The sequence below is a fragment of the Trachypithecus francoisi genome, unplaced genomic scaffold (genome assembly GCF_009764315.1).
Source record: "Trachypithecus francoisi isolate TF-2019V2 unplaced genomic scaffold, Tfra_2.0 Lachesis_group6, whole genome shotgun sequence".
Lineage (NCBI taxonomy): Eukaryota > Metazoa > Chordata > Mammalia > Primates > Cercopithecidae > Trachypithecus > Trachypithecus francoisi.
The window spans coordinates 36,685,147-36,692,357 of record NW_022681471.1 but is presented as its reverse complement, the minus strand read 5'-3'; the positions used below and the strand labels follow the sequence as shown (position 1 = coordinate 36,692,357).

The 7,211-nt window shown below is 45.1% G+C and overlaps 2 pseudogenes; one reads left to right on the top strand and one right to left on the bottom strand.

Annotated features, from left to right (window-relative positions):
• The first annotated feature begins 235 nt into the window (after positions 1–235).
• Positions 236–1,861, top strand: LOC117077855 (annotated as a pseudogene).
• A 4,997-nt stretch (positions 1,862–6,858) lies between these two features.
• On the bottom strand, positions 6,859–6,950 carry LOC117078626 (annotated as a pseudogene).
• Positions 6,951–7,211: the final 261 nt, after the last annotated feature.

Here is a 7,211-nt window from a genome sequence, read left to right as displayed (position 1 = left end):
ACATGGTGAAACCCCGTCTCTACTAAAAATACAAAAAAAAAAAAAAAAGCTGGGCGTTGTGGTGCACGCCTGTAATCCCAGGTACTCGGAAGGCTGGACAGGAGAATTGCTTGAACCTGAAAGGCAGAGGTTACAGTGAGCCGAGATCACACCACTGCACTCCAGCTTGGATGAGAGAGTGAGACTCTATCTTAAAAAACAAACAAACAAAAAAGCCTTTCTTTGTGGAATCACCATGGCAGCTGGGACCCTGTGTACATATCCTGAAAACTGAAGGACCTTCAAGGCCCTCATCGCTGCTCAGTATAGCGGGGCTCAGGTCTGTGTGCTCTCCACACCACAGCATTTCCACTTTGGCCAAACCAACCTCCACCTCTGAATTTCTCCGCAAATTTCCTGCCGGCAAGATTCCAGCATTTGAGGGTGACGATAAATTCTGTGTATTTGAGAGCAATACCATTGCCTACTACGTGAGCAATGAGGAGCTGCAGGGAAGTACTCCAGAGGCAGCAGCCCAGGTGGCGCAGTGAGTGAGCTTTGCTGATAGCAATATATAGTGTCCCCAACGAGTACCTAGGTGTTCCCCACCTTGAGCATCATGCAGCACAACAAATAGGCCACTGAGAATGCAAAGGAGGAAGTGAGGCAAATTCTGGGGCTGTTGGATGCTCACTTGAAGACAAGGACTTTTCTGGAGGACAAATGAGTGACATTGGCTGACATCACAGTTGTCTGCACCCTGTTGTGGCTCTATAAGCAGATCCTAGAACCTTCTTTCTGCCAGGCCTTTTCCAATACCAACCGCTGGTTCCTCACCTGCATTAACCAGCCTCAGCTCTGCACTGTCTTGGGAAGCGAAACTATGTGAGAAGATGGCCCAGTTTTTTTTTTTTTTTTTTTTTTTTGAGACGGAGTCTCGCTCTGTCACCGGCTGGAGGCAGCGGCCGGATCTCAGCTCACTGCAAGCTTCGCCTCCCGAGTTTACGCCATTCCTCCTGCCTCAGCCTCCCGGTAGCTGGGACTACGGCGCCCGCCACCTCGCCCGGCTAGGTTTTGTATTTTTTAGTAGAGACGGGGTTTCACCGTGTTAGCCAGATGGTCTCGCTCTGCTGACCTCGTGATCCGCCCGTCTCGGCCTCCCAAAGTGCTGGGATTACAGGCTTGAGCCACCGCGCCCGGCCAGATGGCCCACTTTGATGCTAAGAAGTTTGTAGAGAGCCAGCCTAAAAAGGACACACCATGGAAAGAGAAGGGGTCACAGGAAGAGAAGCAGAAGCTCCAGGCTGAGCAGGAGGAGAAAAAGGTGGCTGCCCTGCCCCTACTCCTGAGGAGGAGATGGACTAATGTGAGCAGGCGCTGGCCGCTGAGCCCAAGGCCAAGGACCTCTTTGCTCACCTGCCCAAGAGTACCTTTGTGTTGGATGAATTGAAGCTCGAGTACTCCAATGAGGACACATTCTCTGTGGCACTGTCATATTTCTGGGAGCACTTTGATAAGGATGGCTGGTCCCTGTGGTACTCAGAGTATCACTTCCCTGAAGAACTCAGTCAGACCTTCATGAGCAGCAATCTCATCACTGGAATGTTCCAGTGACTGGACAAGCTGAGTAAGAATACCATTGCCAGTGTCATCCTCTTTGGAACCAACAATAAGCAGCTCCACTTCTGGAATCTAGGTCTTCCAAGGCCAGGAGCTTGCCTTTCCACTGAGTCCAGATTGGCAGGTGGACTACGAGTCATACACATGGCAGAAACTGGATCCTAGTGAGGAGACCCAGACACTGGTTCGAGAGATACTTTCCTGGGAGACAGCCTTCCAGCATGTGCGCAAAGCCTTCAATCAGGGCAAGATCTTCAAGTGAACACTCTTGCCATCACCTAGCTGCCTGAACCTGCCCTACAGGGAGCTGGAGGTCATTAAAGAAAACTGAACTTGAAAAAAAAAACTTTTTGGGGGTTGTTATTGTTTTTTATTTATTTATTTATTTTTATTTTTATTTTATTTTATTTTTTTGAGACGGAGTCTTGCTCTGTCTCCCAGGCCGGAGTGCAATGGCACGATCTCGGCTCACTGCAACCTCTGCCTCCCAGGTTCAAGCAATTCTCCTGCCTCAGCCTCCTGAGTAGCTGGGACTACAGGCGCCCACCGCCACACCCAGCTAATTTTTTGTATTTTTTGCTAGAGATGGGGTTTCACCATGCTAGCCAGGTGGTCTCGATCTCCTGACCTCGTGATCCGCCCGCCTCGGCCTCCCAAAGTGCTGGGATTACAGGCGTGAGCCACTGCACCTGGCCTATTTTATTTTATTTTATTTTTTGAGATAGAGTCTCACTCTTGTCGCCCAGTTCAGTGGCACAATCTTGGCTCACTGCAACCTCCGCCTTCCAGGTTCAAGCAGTTCTCCCTGCCTCAGCCTCCCAAGTAGCTGGATTACAGCTCCCCACACCACACCTGGCTAATTTTTACATTTTTAGTAGAGATGGGGTTTCACCATGTTGGACAGGCTGGTCTCGAACTCCTGACCTCAGGTAATCTGCCCAGCTCGGCCTCCCAAAGTGCTGGGATTACAGACGTGAGCCACTGCACGCGGTGAAAAAAACCTTTTTAACCTTTGCCAGCGTGATACAGGAACAAACATATTTCATGTGCGGATTTTAAAAGACAGCCCCACCTGGGCAACAAAGCCAGACTTCGTCTCTACAAAAAATAAACAAAAACTAGCCAAGTGTGGTGGCACGCACCTATAGTCCTGCCTACTTGAGAGTCGCGACAGAAGGATCACTTGAGTCCATGAGGTTGAGGCTGGAATGGAGCTATGATAACACCACTGCACTTCAGCCTGGGCAACAGAGCAAGACACTGTCAAAAGAAAAAAAAAAAAGAAAAAAAAGGAAAAGAAAAAATAAAAAGAAAACTACAAACCAATATTTCCTATTAATGTGGATGCACAAACTATCAACAAAACACTAGAAAGTTGCCGGGCGCGGTGGCTCAAGCCTGTAATCCCAGCACTTTGGGAGGCCGAGATGGGCGGATCACGAGGTCAGGAGATCGAGACCATCCTGGCTAACACGATGAAAGCCCGTCTCTACTAAAAAATACAAAAACCTAGCCGGGCGAGGTGGCGGGCGCCTGTAGTCCCAGCTACCTGGAAGGCTGAGCAGGAGAATGGCGTAAACCTGGGAGGTGGAGCTTGCAGTGAGCTGAGATCCGGCCGCTGCACTCCAGCCTGGGCGACAGAGCCAGACTCCGTCTCAAAAAAAAAAAAAACACTAGAAAGTTGACTACTTAGCATGTAAAATAGCATGTAAAAATAATTATACAATAACCAAGTGTAATCTATCCCAGGAATACAATGTTCTTTTAACATCCAAAAATGAAATTATAGGTCGGGCGCGGTGGCTCAAGCCTGTAATCCCAGCACTTTGGGAGGCCGAGACGGGCGAATCACGAGGTCAGGAGATCGAGACTATCCTGGCTAACACGGTGAAAACCCCGTCTCTACTAAAAAATACAAAAAACTAGCTGGGGAGGTGGCGGGCACCTGTAGTCCCAGCTACTCGGGAGGCTGAGGCAGGAGAATGGCGGAAACCGGAGGCGGAGCTTGCAGTGAGCTGAGATCCGGCCACTGCACTCCAGCCTGGGTGACAGAGCAAGACTCCGTCTCAAAAAAAAAAAAAAGAAAAGACAAAAAACAAAAATGAAATTATATAATACACCATATCAAGAAAAACCACAAAAATCACATGATTATCCCAATAGTTGCAGAAAAAAAAATTGAGAAATCTAACACCCCTTCATATAATAATATTCATAAACTAGGAATATAGATAGCTTCCTCATCCTCATAAGGGAATCTGGGAAAAACCCAAGCTAAAGCTGGGCATAGTGGCTCATGCCTATAATCCCAGCACTTTGGGAGACCAAGGTGTGTGGGACACTTGAGCTCAGAAGTTCGAGGCCATCCTGGCCAACGTGGCGAAACCGTGTCTCTATTAAAAATATAAAAATTAGTCGGGCATGGTGGAGGGTGTCTGTAGTTCCAGCTACTACTCAGGAGGCTGAGACAGGAGAATCACTTGAATGCAAGAGGCAGAGGTTGCAGTGAGTTGAGATCATACCACTCCACTCCAGCCTGGACAACACAGTGAGACTCCGTCTCAAAAAAAAAGTAGGCCAGGTACAGTGGCTCACGCCTGTAATCCCAGCACTTTGGGAGGCCAAGGCAGGTGGATCATGAGGTCAGGAGATCGAGACCAACCTGACCAACATGGAGAAACCCCATCTCTACTAAAACTACAAAATTAGCCAGGTGTGGTGGCGCATGCCTGTAATCTGAGCTACTTAGGAGGCTGAGGCAGGAGAATCGCTTGAACCCAGGAGGCAGAGGTTGCCATGAGTCGAGCTCATGTCATTGCACTCCAGCCTGAGCAACAAGAGCAAAACTCCATCTCAAAAGAAAAAAGTTATGGGTACATAACTTTTATATACATTGTAGGTGTATATATTTATGGGTTACATGAGATGATTTGATATAGGAATGCAATGTGAAATAAGCACATCATGGATAACAGGGTATCCATTCCTTCAAGAATTTATCCTTTGAATTATATACAATCCAATTATACTCTATAAGTTATTTAAAAATTTACAAATAAGTTATTTTTACTTATTTATTTATTTATTTTTGAGATGGAGTCTCACTCTATCTCCAAAGCTGGAGTGCAGTGGCATGATCTTGGTTCACTGCCACATCCACCTCCCAGTTTCAAGTGATTCTCCTGCCTCAGCCTCCCAAGTAGCTTGGATTACAGGCACATACCACCACACCCAGCTAATTTTTGTAATTTTAGTAGAGACGGGGTTTCACCATGTTAGCCAGGCTGGTCTCAAACTCTGGACCTCAGGTGATCTGCCTGCCTTGGCCTCCCAAAGTGCTGGGATTACAGGCGTGAGCCACTGTGCCGTGGCTACAATTAAGTATTATGGCGATAGTCACTCTATTGTGCTATCAAATAGTAGGTCTTATTCATTCTTTCTATATATTTTTGTATCCATTAACCATCCTCACCTCTGCCACAAACCCCCTACTATCCTTCCCAGCCTCTGGTAATCATCCTTCTACTCTCCATGTCCATTAATTGAATTGATTTTATTTTTAGATCCCCAAATAAGTAAGAACATGTGATGTTAGTCTTTCAGGCCTCAATTATTTCACTTAACATGATCTCTGGTTCTATCCATGTTGTTGCAAATGAGTGGATCTCATTTTTTTTTTTTTTTTTTTGGGAGACAGAGTCTTGCTCTGTCGCCCGGGCTGGAGTGCAGTGGCTGGATCTCAGCTCACTGCAAGCTCCGCCTCCCGGGTTTACGCCATTCTCCTGCCTCAGCCTCCCGAGTAGCTGGGACTACAGGCGCCCGCCACCTCGCCCGGTAGTTTTTTGTATTTTTTTAGTAGAGACGGGGTTTCACCGTGTTCGCCAGGATGGTCTCGATCTCCGACCTCGTGATCCGCCCGTCTCGGCCTCCCAAAGTGCTGGGATTACAGGCTTGAGCCACCGCGCCCGGCCCCATTTTTTTTTTTTTTATGGCTGCATAGTACTCTGTTGTGTGTATGTACCACATTTTCTTTATCCCTTCATCTGCTGATGAACACTTAGCTTCCCTCCAAATCTTAGCTATTGTGAACAGTGCTACAGCAAATAAAGAGTACAGATCTACTGATTTTCCTCCTTTTGGTTATTTACCCAGCAGTGGTGTTGCTGGATCTTATGGTAGCTCAATTTTTATATTTTGAGGAACCTCCAAGCTGTTCTCCATAGTGGTTGTACTAATTTATATTCCCATGAAGAGTGTACTAATTTACATTCCCACCTTTTCTCCATATCCGCACCAGCATTCATTATTGTCTGTCTTTGGGATAGAAGCCATTTTAACTGGATGGGATGATATCTCATTGTAGTTTTAATTTGCATTTCTCTGATGATCAGTGATGTTGAGCATCTTTTAAAATGCTGTTGTCATTTGTATGTCTTCTTTTGAGAAATGTCTATTCGAATCTTTTGCCCATTTCTTGATCATATTATGATATTTTTTCCTATAGAGTTTTCTGAGCTCCTTACATATTCTGGTGATTAATTGCTTGTCAGAGGGGTAGTTTGCAAATATTTCTCTCATCCTATGGATTGTCTCTTCACTTTGATTGTATCCTTTGCTGTGCAGAAGCTTTTTAACTTGATGTGATTCCATTTGTCCATGTTTGCTTCGATTGACTGTGCTTGTGGGGTATTGCTCAAGAAATCTCTGCCCAGACCAATGTCCTGGAGAGTTTTCCATATGTTTTCTTGTAGTAGTTTCATAGTTGGATTTAAGTCTTTAATTCATTTTGATTTGATTTTTGTATATGGTGAGACATAGGGGTCTAATTTCATTCTTCTGCATATGGACATCCAGTTTTCTCAGCACCATTTATTGAAGAGACTGTCTTTTCCCCAGCATATGTTCTTGGCACCTTGTCAAAAATGAGTTCCCTATAGGTGTGTGAATTTGTTTCTGGGTTCTCTATTCTGTTCCACTGGTCTATGTGTCTGTTTTTATGCTGGTACTATGCTGTTTTGATTATTGTAGCTCTGTAGTATAATTTGAAGTCAGCTAATGTGATTCCTCCAACTTTGTTCTTCTTGCTTAGGATAACTTTGGTTATTCTGGGTCTTCTGTAGTTCCACATAATTTTATAATTGTTTTTTCTATTTCTGTGATGAATGTCATTAGTATTTTAATAGGGATTGCATCTAATCTATAGATTGCTTTGGTAGTATGAAATTTTAACAATATTGATTCTTCCAAACCATGAACATGAAAAATATAGAACGCTTCACAAATTTGCATGTTATCCATGTATCTTCTCTGTATCTTTCCAATTTTAGTATATGTGCTGCTGAAGTGAGTACAAGAAGCATGTTTGAGTGCTTAATTTGTGAATCAGATTTGCTAGTTCTGACCTCTCCTCTGTGACTTAAGTGTTATGCCCATTTTACAAAGGAAACAACCTATGCATGGAATGAGTAGGAAACCGCCTAAAATCGTGCCCAAATCAAGAGGTGGAACTGGGTTCCTCCTTGGGTCTGTTCAATTCTAAGTTTGTATTTGTAACGTCTGTGTCAACTGGCTATTTTTTACTCAATAGCTGTCATGATGATGCAAAGGACAAG